The sequence below is a fragment of the Schistocerca americana genome, chromosome 3, assembly GCF_021461395.2.
Source record: "Schistocerca americana isolate TAMUIC-IGC-003095 chromosome 3, iqSchAmer2.1, whole genome shotgun sequence".
Taxonomy (NCBI): domain Eukaryota; kingdom Metazoa; phylum Arthropoda; class Insecta; order Orthoptera; family Acrididae; genus Schistocerca; species Schistocerca americana.
The window spans coordinates 780,368,301-780,386,495 of NC_060121.1; the positions used below are offsets into that span (position 1 = coordinate 780,368,301).

At 40.8% G+C, this 18,195-nt stretch overlaps 1 non-coding gene across 1 annotated transcript; it reads right to left on the reverse strand.

Annotated features, from left to right (window-relative positions):
- Positions 1–2,497: 2,497 nt before the first annotated feature.
- Trnal-cag lies at positions 2,498–2,581 on the reverse strand. Its single transcript has one exon. It is a non-coding gene; the product is annotated as a tRNA-Leu (tRNA).
- Between the last annotated feature and the right edge of the window lie 15,614 nt (positions 2,582–18,195).

Below are 18,195 nucleotides of genomic sequence, written 5' to 3' on the forward strand. Positions count from 1 at the left end.
ATACAAAATAGACTAAGTAAGCTGGAGAATTTCAGCACTCACAGATGTTAAAATTAATTTAAAACATTGTGTAGCATTTTGCGGCGACATCTTCAACACCAATTTCGGGGGGATTGAACTGTGGAGGTGAAGACAACAAACATTTTAAGTCTCGTAAAAACAAAACTTGGGAAGGACTTGGAAGAAGTGGGCTATCCATCAAACATTTAAAAAATACTTTTTCAACTGCCACAGGCGTTTTACCCGTTAATTTTGGATCAACTTTTTAATTACTTTTCCGTCTTAACAATCAGAACCTCAAAACTTGCTCTCTTTTGTGAATTTGCGGATAGCTTCTAGAGAACTTTTGTCACTCTTTAAAACTAAAAGTATGTCTTTAATACCTGCAGTGGAGCGTGTATTTTACAACTGGGGAAGCTCTGAAATATTTTTCCTTGTCAGAAGAAAAGCCATCAGAGATCTTGGTAGAATTTTTCTCTGCTCCTTTAAACGACACTTCCTTTTGATTTATTCACCATGAGCTGAGTTTTGGTCGTAGTAACATATTTGTGATCTAAGTAAAGCTAATTATTGACAATACAATAGTTTCATTACAAAAAAAGAAAACTGTTGTTATTTGGGTATGAAAACTAAAGAAATTTTTTTAAAAAATGCATGAAATCATTGCTGTAACGAATCATGGGAAACTTTCAATGACATAAGTGTTTTATGAAACTGTCAATTCTTATCGTACGAAATGGTCTCATCGGCTATCAGGTTTTGACATTTTGGAATGGATGTCTTTTACTAAATTGGTGGAATGAGAAGACAATGCTTAAGCACATTGGTTTATTTAAAAGGAATGCAAGTAGATATTTGTGAGTCATCAAGGTTTGATCAGTATGTACACTTGAAGAATTTTCTGGTTTCAAAAGTTTCTAAGGATAATTGGAAGTCAGTATTACTTGCCTGGAACAAATGGCTGGAAATTTTTCACAAATACAGAGTTCATCGTTCAGAAGTCAGAATTGGTAAAGATATTTCTTTTCAATTACAGCACGTAATTCTAAAATGGAGAAAATTTTCTTCATTAATGAGAGCTCAGTGGATTGAGGAACGGAGTCGTTTGGATGTATCAGCAACTCAGCAACTGAGAGCATCTTACAGTGTACTTAAAACTTCCAAATGAGATTTTTGTAGAGTTTTATAAGCATGTAAACAAACTGATCTTCTAAAAGCTCTCAAATAATCTGAGGAGTGTGACTGGTCCATAAAATAGTCTGTGTAAAATTGTGTATGTAAGTAACTTGCTGTTTTTCGTTCTTTTCAAACATATTTATACAAGTATTATGCTCAGTAGTGACGCGTAGGTTCATTTTTCCAGGCGTCTTATGACTGGATTTCTGTGGATTTTCTTCAGATTTTGATACCAACATTTATTTTTATAGAAATAGTGGAATTCCAGTTTATAGTGTTAAAAATCGTTTCTGAAATTAAAAAAGGAAAAGAGAAAAAGCGAGAAAGGATCAGAAAATCCTCATCCATAAGACACTTCGGATTTTTGTAACGACCACGGGGAATAAACAGAGAACTGTTTCGTTGTCAGCAAACTATACATTGCTCAAAAATTATCATAAGAACTGTGCCACAGCAATTGTTATAAAATATTTAAATATAACTTTGTAAAGTGCCTTGGCCTTGATTTTCTTTCCTCTTCTAGTCACATCTGCGGCAGTTTAGCTATCGATATAAATTACTATTTGTTCAAAAATGGTGCAAATGGCTCTGAGCACTATGGGACTTAACATCTGAGGTCATCAGTCCCCTTTAACATCTGAGGTCATCAGTCCCCTAGAACTCAGAACTACTTAAACCTAACTAACCTAAGGAGGTCACACACATCCATGCCCGAGGCAGGATTCTAACCTACGACCGTAGCTGTCTCTCGGTTCCGGACTGAAGCGCCTAGAACCGCACGGCCACCGCGGCCGGCTGCTATTTCTTCAAGAAATTAACTATTTGAGACAGTATTGGTATGGTTAATTGCTTATATTCGCGTGCCTGCACTTCGTAGAACAGCGCTACGTCCTCTTGTCACGGCTGCGTCTATTTATTCGCCGATTCGGCACTAGGCAGGAAGGGCTGTACAAACCGCTGTTGCAAGCTGTTCGTGCTGCAAAAATGAGTAACTTTAAGATTATTTTTTAAATACTTGTAGTGTTCCTCGGCACCTAAAATTTTGACAGTGCATTTCTTTTGCTGTAATATTGCTGCGTAAAAAATGTCAGGGTGAGTTTCGATATGTTAAAATTGGACGATTCCCTTGTAAGTTTGACCTTGGAGCCCAAGCGATTGGTTTCACGCCCTGTACGTTGTAACTACCGACCAATAAAGGATCCTTCATTCTGCATTTGGTTAACCATAGTACAGAATGTCGCAAATTTAAAAATCACGCAAGTAAAATTAATGTGAAAGTTGATGACGAACTGTTGCCCTTAAATATCGATGTAAAAATAATTGTCAGAAGTGGGATTCGAACCCACGCCCACAGAAGTGGACTGCGACCTGAACGCAGCGCCTTAGACCGCTCGGCCATCCTGACAGATGGAGGACATGTCTCGAGATCTTACACTTATAGTTGTAATATTTTATTTTTATTTATTTCTTGTACGTTATTGCCAGTGAGATCTTAATAATGTAGAATATCCGCACAACACAATTTGAAGACGGCACACCTATTTTTAGCAGTGATAGGCATCATTAGATTAACACAAGCAGACTCAGAGATCGTCAGATCAAGTTGTGCAGAAAAAACAGCTGGAAAAAACACCACTAAAAACAACGGTTGCGTTTTGGCAGGCAAACGGCCGCATGTATCTAACGCCTCTATGGTTTCGTTACTTTACTTAAGGTTAATGCCAGAAATGTTCCACAAACATGACAGTACCACTCTCTTCCCCCATGCCTGGCCAGTCTGAGCCCGTGCTTCATTTCCAATGCCATCAATGTCGATAGGACATTAAACACTTCCTTTCCTTTTAACAGTACAGTTTACATCCACCATCGCTAGCCCTATGGTACCGTTCCTATTTCGAAAAACAGAGGTCGTTGCTCACATCCAGTCAGCAGTATGCGCGTGGGTTCTAATGGGCCTTAGTTGAGCATTTCCTGTAAATTAATCAGACTGCAATTTTAGACTCTACGTTATCTTCGACCTTTCTGTGCGTGGCTTGATTGGAGCATACTATAACTTGTTAAATACATTAGCGCTTGTGAAAATTGTAATACCAATGCGACTGAAATAGATGCCATACAACACAGTAGGTATTTGACAATACACAAATATCCTCTGACTTTGAGAGTTACACAACGAGTAAAGGAGACACTTGATGAGAACTCAGAGATGAAGAGATGGAGACGCAATAAGATAACGGATAACTACCCGCCCCGGTGTTCAGTAATTGCTGCAGTAATATCTTGGCGTGATACTTTCTTTTTCAAAAGAATGGCGCCGTGTCATTCTTAATCAAAATACTGCTAAATGAAAGTCATGGATGTAATGTCACAAAATGCACGTTAAGCTGACGGTGCTCACTTGAACTGGTCTAATGATGATGAGCGTTTTTCTGGACCCATCCGCAGCTGGACTGCCGAGTCAGCACGACATGTTGCAAGTTGGCGCCATTTCCAATGCACTGGAGAAATGTCAACTCTTCTGACAAGACCTGGTAATCTGCAGTTCTCATCTCGTGGTGTCTGTGAAGAGATATTTACCAGTAACTGAAAGGTTGGGACTAGATGGAAAAACCTTAATGAACACTATTTCTTTTTTTGTTTGTGCCAATCCTTTCGGGTTCTGGTGAGACAGCTGTGTAGATGAACACAAAGTACCTTGACGAAGAGGTATTTTGTCTTCACTTAAAAATACTTTCATGTACACCTTTTAAGGAGCAATGATTTGCATACTGTCGCCAATCACCGACAATCCCGCTAACCTATGAATTGCTTCTTTATTATCCTCGTCCCTTCCGACATGACCAGCCTATTATATTCTAGGGCCAATAAAATTTGACAGACTGATCCTCTGCAATAAATAGAGCCACCTTCACTCCACCAAAACCAGTCTTGTCCTGAGGAAAGCCGTTGTAAATTCGGTCGAAACGTTTGTTTTATAGTTTATAGTATATCATACAACGACACGGTGCAAACCCATAAGAATTTCAATCATCGTGACACAGACTGCGGAAGCAAACGTAATTATGTTCTTTGTTGCTAGGTATTGATCGCGCAGAGCTTAGATCCTCATCCTCTTAGATAAGCATTATCGATTATTTGACAAGGGCTTCAACTGTATTAGATAAGTGAAAATATGGCATTTAAATGTTGGTGTCATTGTTAATTGGTGGTGATCTACATTAGAGATTATGTTGCAGACACGAGACGGTGAAATAGATGATGAAATATCTGCTGGACATGTCGGAAACACTTTGGTGTCAGGAAGAAAAAGGCACACTGTGTCAACAGCCCTTGAGTCACATGCGGCTTGAACCTTGGCCACTTGATTAGCGACTTATTTGTGAGGCGCAGCGTGTAGTTCGTGGATGAGGTTCCTGGGAAAACTTCACGTTTTCACGAGATGTATCTGCTTGATTTATGAAAGATTTTACCCATGAATTTTCAGTACCTATAACTGCAATCAAACGTTCTGCTGATAAAAAAAATGATTCCCTAGTAATGCAGTAGTTGTGGTTTGCAGTCCAAAGATTGGGTTGATGCAGCTCTCCACGATATTCTGTCTTGTCTAAGTATCTTCATCTCTGCATAACTGATGTAATCCACATCGATTTGAAACAGTTTCCTATATTCGAACCTTGGTCTCCTGCTTTAGTCTCCCCACCACCACCACCACACACATATGTGCGTCCATATTTTTTGTGCGTACACAATTTTTTCCCTAATTCTATTAGGTACCTCTTCATTCGTCATACGATATACCGATCTAATCTTTAGCATTCTTCCGTAGCACCACATTTCAAATGCTTCTATTCTCTTTTGGTCTTAACTGCTTGTCGTCCACGTTTCACTTCCGCGCAAGGTAGCACTCCAAAAAAAAAGTATCCAGAAAAGACTACCAAACATTTACATTTTTATTCAACTTCAGCAAATTCCTCTTCTTCAGAAACGTATTTCTTGATATTACTAGTATCCATTTTATATCCTCTCTACTTCGGCCATCGTAAAATATTTTGCTGCACGAATATCGGAACTCCTCTACTTCTTTCAGTGTATGATTTCCTAATTTCATACTAAGTCCTCTGGAAGAGCAGTTGAACGAAATGTATTGGATCTTGCAAAGAGACAATAAGATGAACGTCAACAAAAATAAAACGCAAGTGAGGATTATATCTTCTTTCGTAATCTAGCTGCCTCAGCCTGGTCTGATTTATTAGACTACATTCCATTATCGTGGTTTTACTTTTATTGGTATGCATCTTATAAACTCTTTGCAAGGCACTATCCATTTCACCATCTGATTTTCCAAGTCTATTTACGTCTCTGACACAATTACAGTAATCGAGCGGGGTGGCGCAGTGATTAGCACACTGGACTCGCATTCGGGAGGACGACGGTTCAATCCCGCGTCCGGCCATCCTGATTTAGGTTTTCCGTGATTTCCCTAAATCGCTCCATGCAAATACCGGGATGGTTCCTTTCAAAAGACACGGCCGACTTCCTTCCCCTTCCTTCCCTAATCCGACGAGACCGATGACCTCGCTGTCTGGTCTCCTCCCCCCGCCCCCAAAAAACAACAACAACAATTACAGTGTCATCAGCAAACCTCCAAATTTTTATTTCTGTTTCCTGCACCTTAATTCCCTTTCCAAATTTCTCTTCGGTTTTTCCCTCTCAGCTTCATCAGTGCACATACTTAATAAGTGAGATAGCTTACAACCATATATCACTCCTTTCTCAGCCACTGCTACCCTGTCGTGTCATGTCCTTCAACTCTTATTGCCGTCTGGTTTCTGCACAAGTAGTGAGTAACGTTTCGCTCCCTGTATTTTATCTTGCTACTTTCAGAATTTAAAAGTGTGTAATTCAAGTCAGCATTGTTAAACAGTTTCTCTAAATCTACAAATGCTATAAGCGTAAATTTTCCTTTCTTCAACTTATATCTGCAGATAAGTCTTAAGGTCAGCCAGAATTCGCGTTTTCTTACGTTTTTCCGGATCCCAAATTGATCCCACTCGAGGTCGACTACTACTAGTTTCTCCATTCTTCTGTAAATAATTCGCGTCACTATTTTGCAACCATGCCTCGTTAAACTGATAGTTCAGCAAAACTTGTCAGCACTTTCCTTTTGTGAAATCTGAGTTATTACAACCTTTGTGACGTCTGAGGGTATTTTGCCTGTCTGATATCTTTCAGGCCAGGTGGAATGGTTTTGTCATGGATGTTGCTATCGCAGTAGTTACTGGCATATTGCAGAAGTACTGCATGTGCCATTAGAAAGCGCTTCGAAATGTCACTGAAAGAACAATGGTTCAAATAGATCTGAGCACTATGGGGCTTAACATCTGAGGTCATCAGTCCCCTAGAACTTAGAACTACTTAAACCTAACTAACCTAAGGACATCACACACATCCATGCCCGAGGCAGGATTCGAACCTGTAGCGTAGCGGTTGCGCGGTTCCAGACTGTAGCGCCTAGAACCGCTCGACCACCCCGGCCGGCTACTGAAAGAACAGATTTCGATGTTTATTACTGTTTTGAGTTATTAATGCTGAACATTTTAATCGTGTCATCCGGTACTGCAGTTACACTGCTGTGAAGACGTAGAGCCTAAACTGTCATAGACCGAACCTGTCATAAACGGAACTGTAGAGAAATTGGAAAGTTATTAACTTCGCGGTCTTAATATCATGATCGAGCCTTCTAAGGTTGTGAGGGAAATTAGAGAGTTGAAAAACGGTTTCAAGGCAGCAAGAAATGAGGTGAAAGTAATTGTGGGATTAAACGAAATAGGTTCAGATGGCTCTGAGCACTATGGGACTTAACATCTATGGTCATCAGTCAACGAAATAGGTATTACCGGCAATATCAGGTGGAGTGAACGGAGCAGTTGTGACAAGTAGTTAAGCGAAAACTTTTATCGAAGAAGTTCGAGCATATAAGCGCTTACACAAGAGCCAGGACAAACATAAAAATTTGTAGAACTTGAAAAAACAATAAATAAAAACAACGTATTCACTGAATAGTTAAGTAATTGCAAACTGTTTGACTCTCGCCTCTAATATTTTGTAACAATATGGAAAACATAAAAAATCGAAAGAAAAATAGTTCTTACAACCAGTTGAAAACAATTTGTATAACTTAATTTTAGTTAGTTGTTCACATGCAGCAGCCCAGTCACATTAACGGGTTGTAATTCATACCTTTCGTCTATTACATGTTTTCTCAACATATTGAAATACAGGATGTTTCAAAAATAATTTGTGTGTTACAAACTAGTATGTTGTCAAAACTATCGATCGCCGCGCTACGGCTCGGTTATTGAATGAAGGAATACATTACTGCTAGATGTCGGTTGCTTTCTGTTTGCTTTGTTATACTGTCACATATTCCAAAGTAGCTTCTCCGCAGCAGAAATCATCTTGTGTTCACGGGTTTGCGAAGTGTAATTCTGTAATTACACTGAAAAGACGTTAAGACGTTTCAGGTTGAGGTACCAAACCGATCTTCCAAGTGGAAGGAAGTCTCACTGATGGTATCGACAGATTGTAGGCACAGGATGTGTTTGCAAAGGAGAGTCCTGGCCGCTCTCGTGTTTCAGACGAAAATGACAACTGTCTACAGTAACAGTTTGGCTTGTTTTGAGACGTCGGTTAGTTTTGAAATCATACTAGTTGCAGCTGTTACATGCTCTCCGTAATGACGACAAAGCCAATCGTGTGGCATTTTCTGACGAGCTTGAGAATGCTATTGACACTTTCGCAAAACACATCTCGTTTAGTGATGAAGCGACTTTCCGCCTTAGTGGAAAAGTAAAGAAACACAATGTTCGAAATTCGGGCCTACAGAACCCACATACAGACACTGATCGTGTACGAGATTCACGCAAAGTGTGTTCGTTATTCCACTCAGTTGTTTATGGTCCAACCTTCTTTCATTCAAACACGGTTAACGGTCAGCAGTATCTTGCTATGTTACAAATCTGGTCATTTTTTAGGCTGAACGAGGACACCTTCATTTTTCAACAAAACGGGGCACCCCCTCGCTGCAGCCGCCAAGTGCGTGAATGTCTGAACGAAACTCTTGAGAGAGAGTGTGTTTTGACTTTATGGGCATCCAAAGGCGAGAATATCAGCGCGCAAGGAAACTCTACCGAGCGGTTGGATTGGTCATCAAATAGCCGGCGACTTAGTACTTCTCAGCTGGCCTCCACGGTCATTGAATTTGACATGCTGTGACTTCTTCCTGTGGGGGTTTCATTAAGGACAAAGTTTACGCACCAATATTACCGCAGAACCTAGAAGAGTTGAAGAATCGGATCCGTACGGCGATAACATCAGTGATGATGGGCATTCTTACGTGAGTATGGGAGGATTTAGAGTATCAATGTGATATTGTTCATGTCGCTGGTGGAGGATATATTGACCATCTGTCAACTAAACTTGAAAAGATTAGTAATTGTGTGTCCCAAGCTTCATAGCTGTATGTCTTACAGTTATAATAAATATAAGCGCTCGACATACATACATACATTCTTTTTGAAACGCCGTGTGTGTAATGTGGCGAAAGAACTCATATCACTTTGCAAAGCACTGTACTTGTACAGGGTTGTCGGTAATTCCCGTTACAAACTTCTAGGACTGGTAGAGGAGAGTGAGAATATATCATCTTGAATAGGGACTCATGTCCGGAAACGTACCGTTTAAACACATGTTTGCTAGGTAGGTATGCAACAAAGTAGTCATGCTGGGGGACGGGGGTGTTATGTCGGATCGACTGACGTCATTTGACGACTATCCTATCTATTTGACCTGGTTCCAGCCTCATTCACATGCCTGTGAGTGTGGGCAATATGGTTCAGTACACGTTTGCAGAATACACCGACATGCTCCTTCTGAATGCCGAAGCTCTAAAATGTAAAAAAAAATCTACGTGATTATTCTGCTATTCAGAATAAAGTGCCTGGCAGAGGGTTCAATGAACTACCTTCAAGCTGTCTCTCTACCGTTCCACTCTCGAACGGCACGCGGGAAAAACGAGTACTTAAATTTTTCTGTGCGAGCCCTGATTTCCCTTATTTTATCGTTATGATCATTTCTCCCTATGTAGGTTGGTGCCAACAGAATGTTTTCGCAATCGGAGGAGAAAACTGGTGATTGAAGTTTCATGAGAAGATCCTGTCGCAACGAAAAACGCTTTTGTTTTAATGATTGCCACTCCAATTCACGTATCATGTCTGTGACACTATCTACCCTATTTCGCGATAATACAAAACGAGCTGCCCTTATTTGTATTTTTTCGATGTCATCTGTCAGTCCCACCTGATGCTTATCCCACACCGCACAGCAATACTCCAGAGTAGGGCGGACAAGCGTGGTGTAAGCAGTCTCTTTAGTAGACCTGTTGCACCTTTTAAGTGTTCTGCCAATAAATTGCAGTCTTTGGTTTGCTCTACCCACAATATTATCTATGTGATCGTTCCAATTTAGGTTATTTCTAATAGTAATCCCTAAGTATTTAGTTGAATTTACAGCCCTCAGATTTGTGTGACTTATCGCGTAATCGAAATTTAGCTGATTTCTTTTAGTACTCATGGGAATAACTTCAACTTTTCCATTCCAATCGCCGACGAAGAGCAGACTACATGATACAGTACTTCCAATTGCTGAGTTTCATATTGACGTGTGAAATGACAGCTGCAAGCTTTGGATGAACTGTAATAATTCGGCACGGTAATGTTTCATCTTCTAACATGACGACTGTTGTTCAGCGAAACAGCAGCCTAGCTTCAACTTTGATATGACCTTGGTCTAATAGATAAACGCTAATCGGTTTCTGCTGCGTCGGGGGTCGTTTCTAACGAGGGTGGACTGTTCAACAAAATTCTCACAATGATAAAGGGTTTTGCAATAACCAATGCCAAGATGTTTCGCAGTGTTTGACATCTATTCTGTTTGGACGCAATATGACACACAGTACTTTCGGCTCACACAGGTTAGAATTTTTAGTACTCCATCACATGCTGTAACCTTGGTCATCACACACAATCCTCGCTGCCGTCCAAAACGGGGCCGGCGCGGTTGACGCGAACGCGAATATACGGCACACTTAAAACTCTTTGTAAAACACTTGTCAAGAATATCATACGTCACGAATCGGTATTGTTTCGCTGAGGGTCAGCCCATGGCGGTGGTGACTCACTCAGCCGGTAAGAGGCGTAAAATTCCGACCGCAATCAACAGACTTCAAACTCTAACTGTTCAAACACTTCAATCACTAAGCGCCAGCGGCGCTTGACAATCGATTTTGCCAACTATCAGCCAGTGTGATGCCAAAAATATGTATCGTTGGCTAAGGAATCGCGGACCCCTTAGGGTTCCAATCCAAAATGTTATCTACTCAATCCACTCTAAAAGTTCTAGAAGTTTGTAAAGGGAATTTCCGATCACCCTGTATAGTTGCAAGTACTAGTCCCCGTCTCATGAATCCATCACACAGACCCATATCCTTATGGCACCGAAAGTTCGTAGACTTAGATACACCATGGTTATTATGGCAAATTAGATGTTTCAAATGTCTTCAAATGGGTCTGAGCACTATGGGACTTAACATCTGAGGTCATCAGTCCCCTAGAACTTAGAACTACTTAAACCTAACTAACTTAAGGACATCACACACATCCATGCCTGAGGCAGGATTCGAACCTGCGACCGTAGCGGTCGCGCGGTTCCAGACTGAAGCGCCTAGAACCGCTCTGCCACACCGGGCGGCTTTGATGTTTCAACCTTTTATAAATGGTCAATACAGCATACTCTCAAAGAATAATATAAGAACATCATTTCGATTTTTCGTATCTCACGCACTTACTTGCGTTTGTCCGCAGCTCGTGGTCGTGCGGTAGCGTTCTCGCTTCCCACGCCCGGGTTCCCGGGTTCGATTCCCGGCGGGGTCAGGGATTTTCTCTGCCTCGTGATGACTGGGTGTTGTGTGCTGTCCTTAGGTTAGTTAGGTTTAAGTAGTTCTAAGTTCTAGGGGACTGATGACCATAGCTGTTAAGTCCCATAGTGCTCAGAACCATTTTTTTTTACTTGCGTTTATTCTTAACATAGAAACAACAGCCTTCCTGGAAAGGAGATAGAAGTTCCTTCATCTTTCAGGCGTTCATCCGGGATATTAATTCTTGTCCCGATTGTTTCGCCTGACAGTGTTTCAGCCGTTCTCAAAGTGAGTCGCCTGCGAGATTTTTAAATCGCTTTACACAATACTGAGTAATCGCGCATTTGTCAAGAGATAACACTGTTGGTTAGAAGATCGTCAGTTACAGATAAAACTTCCTGTGTAAGCACATAGTCAACGAATCTTACAGTCGTTGCAAAATATTTGGCAGATTATTATGGATAACATATGTTGGAATTCCGGGCATGAAAGATTTAAAACAATATTTTCTTTGAGAGCATAGACGTGAAATATTGGCGAACTGTTCACTGCCTGGGATTCAAACATGTGCCATCCATAAGAACCAGTCAAATATTTCTTAAGCCCTGTGGATTCGCTGACGTCAGCTTGCTTTGTTTTACTCTTGGAAGCGCAAAGTTTTATCTGTGACTGACTCTCTTCTTCGTGGAAGTACAATACGTCCTTGCTCTTGTTACCAACAGTCTTATCTCTGACACATGCGCAGTTACTCCACAGTGTTGTGTAAAGTAATTTAAAAACCTTGCAAGCGACTCACCTTGAGAATGGCTGAAAGGTTGACATTGGAAACAGACTTAAGATAATGGAATATTCAAGCCGCCGGAAAAACTTAAAGAAACAAAAGATAGGAGTTGCCTCCAAGGTATACTCTCCCACATCAAAGTGATATTCCAAAATGTTGGATTGTCAACGAAACAACAAATATCTAAGAAAGCAGACACTCAACAAGGGCACAGAGAAATCCTAGTACAGTACCTGACATTAAGAAGAAGCCGTTCAAATCAATTAGTTTCGCAAGTATGGTTGAAAAGAATTTAGCGGTACGCCAACGTCGCTATAATTACGGAGCACACCTGGCTCTTACTGTAAGGAAGAGAAATGCAACTAGGGAGACTGATCAGATGCCCAGACAACGAGGAGACTTCAGACTTACAGCCGTAGGTGGTTTTATGATCACAAAGTGGAAACCAGTCAGCGGGTAGGGGATAAGAACTGGTAAAGAGATTTTTGGCGCATGGACACTACGTGGCCCAAATACGAACTGTGGCAGAGTAGAAAAAGCTGCAACAGTGTGGTGAGAAGTTACGCGTAGTTACCTCACGTTTTAGTGTTTAGTTGTTATCTTTTCTTCATCCTTACTTCTTTTCTCTTTGTCTCTTTCTTTCCTATTATTTCGTTAATTCTTTTTCCACTAGTAGCATGTATTGTAGCGCAATGAATTTTTTAGCGCGGTAAATTGTTTCAGCAATGTAAATAAAGTGCTATTATTCAGTTCTGTTGCAGTCTGTTTATTATAAAGAAACAGATCTATTTAATGCTAAGCTACTAATAAATAGGTGAAATATGACCTGAGATTGTTTTCCACATTATATACGGTGAGACAGTTATAAAGAAATGACGAATTTACATGTATCGAGGTGTGCTCTTCGTAAAGTTTTAGAAGTCAGTGTGGGGAATTTTGTGATTATGCAGGTAGTTTTTAACGTTTATTGGTGCCAAATTATGAAGCAGTCTTTTTAATGACACTGTACGCTTTTTCTGCAGCATTGGAAGGAGCTTTCGAAGACGACGTCAACAACATAATACAGGGCAACTATAAACAATTAATTCGTTTTCAGAGTTCTATACCTTCTTAATTATTACATGCACAAATATGACTGATGCATGAATAGAATCGTAAACTCAACGAGCTTGCATTTTGAATTCTACAGCTTTTCTATGAGTGCCCCTCTGTGCACATGACATATGTCCAAGTGGCACAAGTTCGTAGCGACATCCTGTCAGCGGTTATCACATGAGCACTGGTGCATGCTCTGAGCTGTTCCAATGTTGTGGGGTACGTACACAAGGTCCTTAATGTACTCCCCAAAGGAAGCAAGGTGTTAGGGCAGGCGATCTGGGGGGCGAGGGAGGCAAGGGAAAAGAGTCACATCTTCATCATCACCTCCAATCCAGTGGTGCCAAAGTTCGTCGTTTAGGTAGCGACGAACATTGATGATGCTCCAATGAGCGGGTGCCCCGTCTTGTCGGCAGAATTAATTGGTTCAAATGGCTCTGAGCACTATGGGACTTAACATCTATGGTCATCAGTCCCCTAGAACTTAGAACTACTTAAACCTAACTAACCTAAGGACATCACACAACACCCAGTCATCACCAGAATTAATTCTCTCAATCAGCATCTGTTGTGGAAGCAATCATAACATATGAAGGTAAGAAGAACCTTTCACCGTCTCCCCAGAGAGAAAAAAAAAATAAAGGCCCGTGTAGCGTCGTCTGTAACATTACACAGAAAACATTAACCTTCAGCGAATCTGATTCAGGCGCCACAATTTCATGCGGATTTTCAGTGCCTCAGATTCTCACATTGTGGCGATTAACTTTTCCAGATACAGGGTGCAGTTATTGAACTATATGAAATAAAATCGTCATTAATTCTAAACTGCTTGAGTTAGGAAGTTCAAACTGCACGGTTGGCTGCGGGGCATGATGGGAATTAGTATGCGCATGGCTTGATTTAGCTACGAATCCCACTTTCATTAGGATGGGTTCGTCAATAAGCAAAACTGACGCATTTGGAAGATTGAGAATCTCTATTTCGCGATCGACTGTGTGATGTCCAGTCACGGAATAATCGGTGCGATACTGCTTGATGGCACCGATCGGTACATGAAGGTTTCTGAAGATGATTTCATCCCCATTATCCAAAGTGACCCTGATTTAGACATGGGGTTCGCGCAAGACGGAGCTCGACCCCATCGAAGCAGGTGTGTTTGATGTCCTGGAGGAGCGCTTTGGGGATTGCATTGCAGTCTGACTCTGGGGTACACAGAGGCCACTGGCCTGGGCCTCAATAGGTCGCCATATTCTTCCGATCCGAACACTTGCGGCTCCTTTTTGTGGGGCCGTATTAAAGAGAAGGTGTACAGTAATAACCCCAAAACCATTTCTGAGCTGAAAACAGCCATTCGGGAAGCCATCGATGTTCCGACACTTCAGCGGGCCATGCAGAATTTCGCTATTCATCTGCGCCACATCATCGCCAATAAAGGCAGGCATATCGAACATGTCATAACCTAAATCCGTTTACATGTTGAATAAAATGTGTGCACGCCGCAGTTTGTAACAGATTTACGTTTTTTTTTGTTTTTTTTTTTTTAATTATATATGCAGGGTGGTCCACTGATCGTGACCGGGCCAAATATCTCACGAAATAAGCGTCAAACGAAAAAACTACAAAGAACGAAACTTGTCTAGCTTGAAGGGGGAAACCAGATGGCGCTATGGTAGGCCCGCTAGATGGCGCTGCCATAGGCCAAATGGATATCAACTGCGTTTTTTAAAATAGGAACCCACATTTTTATTACATATTCGTGTAGTACGTAAAGAAATATGAATATTTTAGTTGGACCACTTTTTACGCTTTGTGATAGATGGCGCTGTAATAGTCACAAACGTATGGCTGACAATTTTAGATGAACTGTTCGTAACAGGTAGGTTTTTTAAATTAAAATACGGAACGTAGGTACGTTTGAAAGTTTTATTTCGGTTGTTCCAATGTGATACATGTACCTTTGTGAACTTATCATTTCTGAGAACGCATGCTGTTACAGCGTGATTACCTGTAAATACCACATTATTGCAATAAACGCTCAAAATGATGTCCGTCAACCTCAATGCATCTGGCAATACGTGTAACGACATTCCTCTCAACAGCGAGTTGTTCGCCTTCCGTAATGTTCGCACATGCATTGACAATGCGCTGACGCATGTTGTTAGGCGTTGTCGGTGGATCACTATAGCAAATATCCTTCAACTTTCCCCACGGAAAGAAATCCGGGGACGTCAGATCCGGTGAACGTGCGGGCCATGGTATGGTGCTTCGACGACCAATCCACCTGTCATGATATATGCTAGTCAATACCGCTTCAACCGCACGCGAGCTATGTGCCGGACATCCATCATGTTGGAAGTACATCGCCATTTTGTCATGCAGTGAAACATCTTGTAGTAGCATCGATAGAACATTACGTAGGAAATCAGCATACATTGCACCATTTAGATTGCCATCGATAAAATGGGGGCCAATTATCCTTCCTCCGATAATGCCGCACTATACATTAACCCGCCAAGGTCTCTGATGTTCCACTTGTCGCAGCCATCGTGGATTTTCCGTTGCCCAATAGTGCATATTATGCCGGTTTACGTTACCGCTGTTGATGAATGACGCTTCGTCGCTAAATAGAACGCGTGTAAAAAATCTGTCATCGTCCCGTAATTTCTCTTGTGCCCAGTGGCAGAACTGTACACGACGTTCAAAGTCATCACCATCCACTTCATGGTGCATAGAAATATGGTACGGGTGCAATCGATGTTGATGTAGCATTCTCAACACCGACGTTTTTGAGATTCCCGATTCTTGCGCAATTTGACTGCTACTGATGTGCGGATTAGCCGCAGCAGCAGCTAAAACACTTACTTGGGCATCATCATTTGTTGCAGGTCGTGGTTGACGTTTCACATGTGGCTGAACACTTCCTGTTTCCTTAAGGGTATACGGAACGCCCTATGCTTACAGTGTTAAATTGACCTAAAAGTTAGGAACACTTTCTCATTTGTTATTTGGACGATACTCTTGGTTTTTTCACAGAACGCAGAGATATGTTCTGCTTTTATGCTGAATTATAAATTTTGAAAACATTATGTATAGTTTTTCAGATATTTCATTTTTTGTAAATGTTAAAAAAGTTATACATTTTAACAAGTATTTTAAAATTTACATCCATTAATACAAAATAATTCCACATATCTTTTAATTCAGATATATTAGAAGGTCTTAAGGGACAACTACAGAAAATTTCATCTTTTTACTATAAATAGGCCCTGAGAAAATGTACCTTATACACAAAAAACTAAAGTTACGGGAAATTAGCTTCAAAGTTTTTACTTCAGTACAAGCCTGCTCCATAGCTTTTATCATCAGAATCGTCCAACAGCTTCCTCTTGATGGCTCTGCTACGCTGTCTAGTCATCTTTGAATATACTTTTATGGCATTATCTGAAGACCTGAGCCGTTCCTTGTCCAAACAAAGCATAGCTGCGGCAGTTCGTAGTCCTACACAGAGCCCCAACTTCTGCAGAACTTTGCACTTTGTTATATTGCCCTGATTGAATGATGCTGTTTCATCATAAACGCCAAAGTGAAGTGTGTTTGTACCCACAAACACAGTTTTAGGCAGTCTATTCCATATCACATGGTTCACACACTCATTTGGATTTTGAGTCCGGCCATGAAGACATTTCTTTAGTAGACTAATATCTGCGAGGTCTCGGAATATTGGTTTTATTTCATCCATTATGGCAGGTAATGATGGTGATTGTATTGGTTTCTTAGTTACCTTGCCTCTGTTGTACTTGCACCAACTATCGTCTCCTTTTGGACATAGCCCATGTTGGGGATTCTCATTGTTTGAAGCTGTATGAATGAACAGAGCCCAGACTGCTCTTCTCATTAATTCTGCATCTGCTATATTCTGTCTTATTGCTAGACCATAGCACTTCTGAATATGATCCATTGTAGCATCTGTCAGTCTATTTTTCCCATCTAAAGTTTTTCCATCGCTCAATTTCTTGCCTTTCATGCTAGCCTTGAGCCGTCGAAGTCTTGATCCCATCCTTTTCTGAACATGGCCAACACACACTCCAGTTTGGAAATTTTCACATCGTTACCATAGGGTCTCAGTTCCTCAATTTCTTTGAAAGCCTTTGAGTCACCATCTCCAAGATAATTTATGTATTTAACGTTGTATCATTTTACTGAGCGTTGATAAATACTTCTTACACCAACAACTTCCATACCACCACTTGACCCATAGTAATTTGCCATGCACTCCTCTTCATGTTTATTTTTCATTTTCTCCTTGCATCTGCAATGCTTGGAAAGTATTGCCACATCAATTACCTTACCAGTGTCCACACTTGTAGCTGTTACTACGCCATTCAGAGATGTGTGGCCTCTCTTCTGCCAGCTTCCATCAAAAGCTATGGACAAGTCTCTGCTATTATTATTTTCAACAACTGCTTCCTCAACAGCATCTTTCATGTTTTCCTGTGCCACATCTTCTACAGCAGAGGCTATTGCATTTATGTGTGTGTTAAATTTTGAAGGTGGAGGAGGAGGGAGGTTCATCACACCACACAACATGGCACCTGCAGCCCTGCCCTTTCCTATACACCGTAATCGATAAACCAGTCTAATGTTCATATCGTATAGTTTACCTGTATCTGCAGTAACATGTGATGAATTGAAGAAAGTAACACTGTGTTTGCAATAACTGCACATCAACTCTAATTCACAAGCAAGTCCTACATGTAAGTTTGTTTTCAATGAAACACCACATTTTCCACATTGTTTGCAGCACACATTGTTCTCCAAAACGTCTGATAATAAAGAGACGTTAATTACCTCATATTTTGCAGTCCCAGCATTTAGTTTCTTGTATTCTTCTTCAATTCCAGCTAGTTTTCTTCTTGAAGCACTTTCCGGTGTAGTGGCAGCAGCATCACTCAATGTATCACTACCAGTGTTGAGGTTAGTCGCTACTGGGACATCAGATACTGATGAAGATGAATCAGACGAATTTTTAGTACACTTTACTTTCTTGCACCAATGTACAAGCTTTCTAAATACCTTCAGACTAGGTCTTGGCATGTTGAAAGAAAGAAAACTCAATGACTTCTCCACATACGACTTTCACAACAATGACATGGATGTACTCACAAAGGAA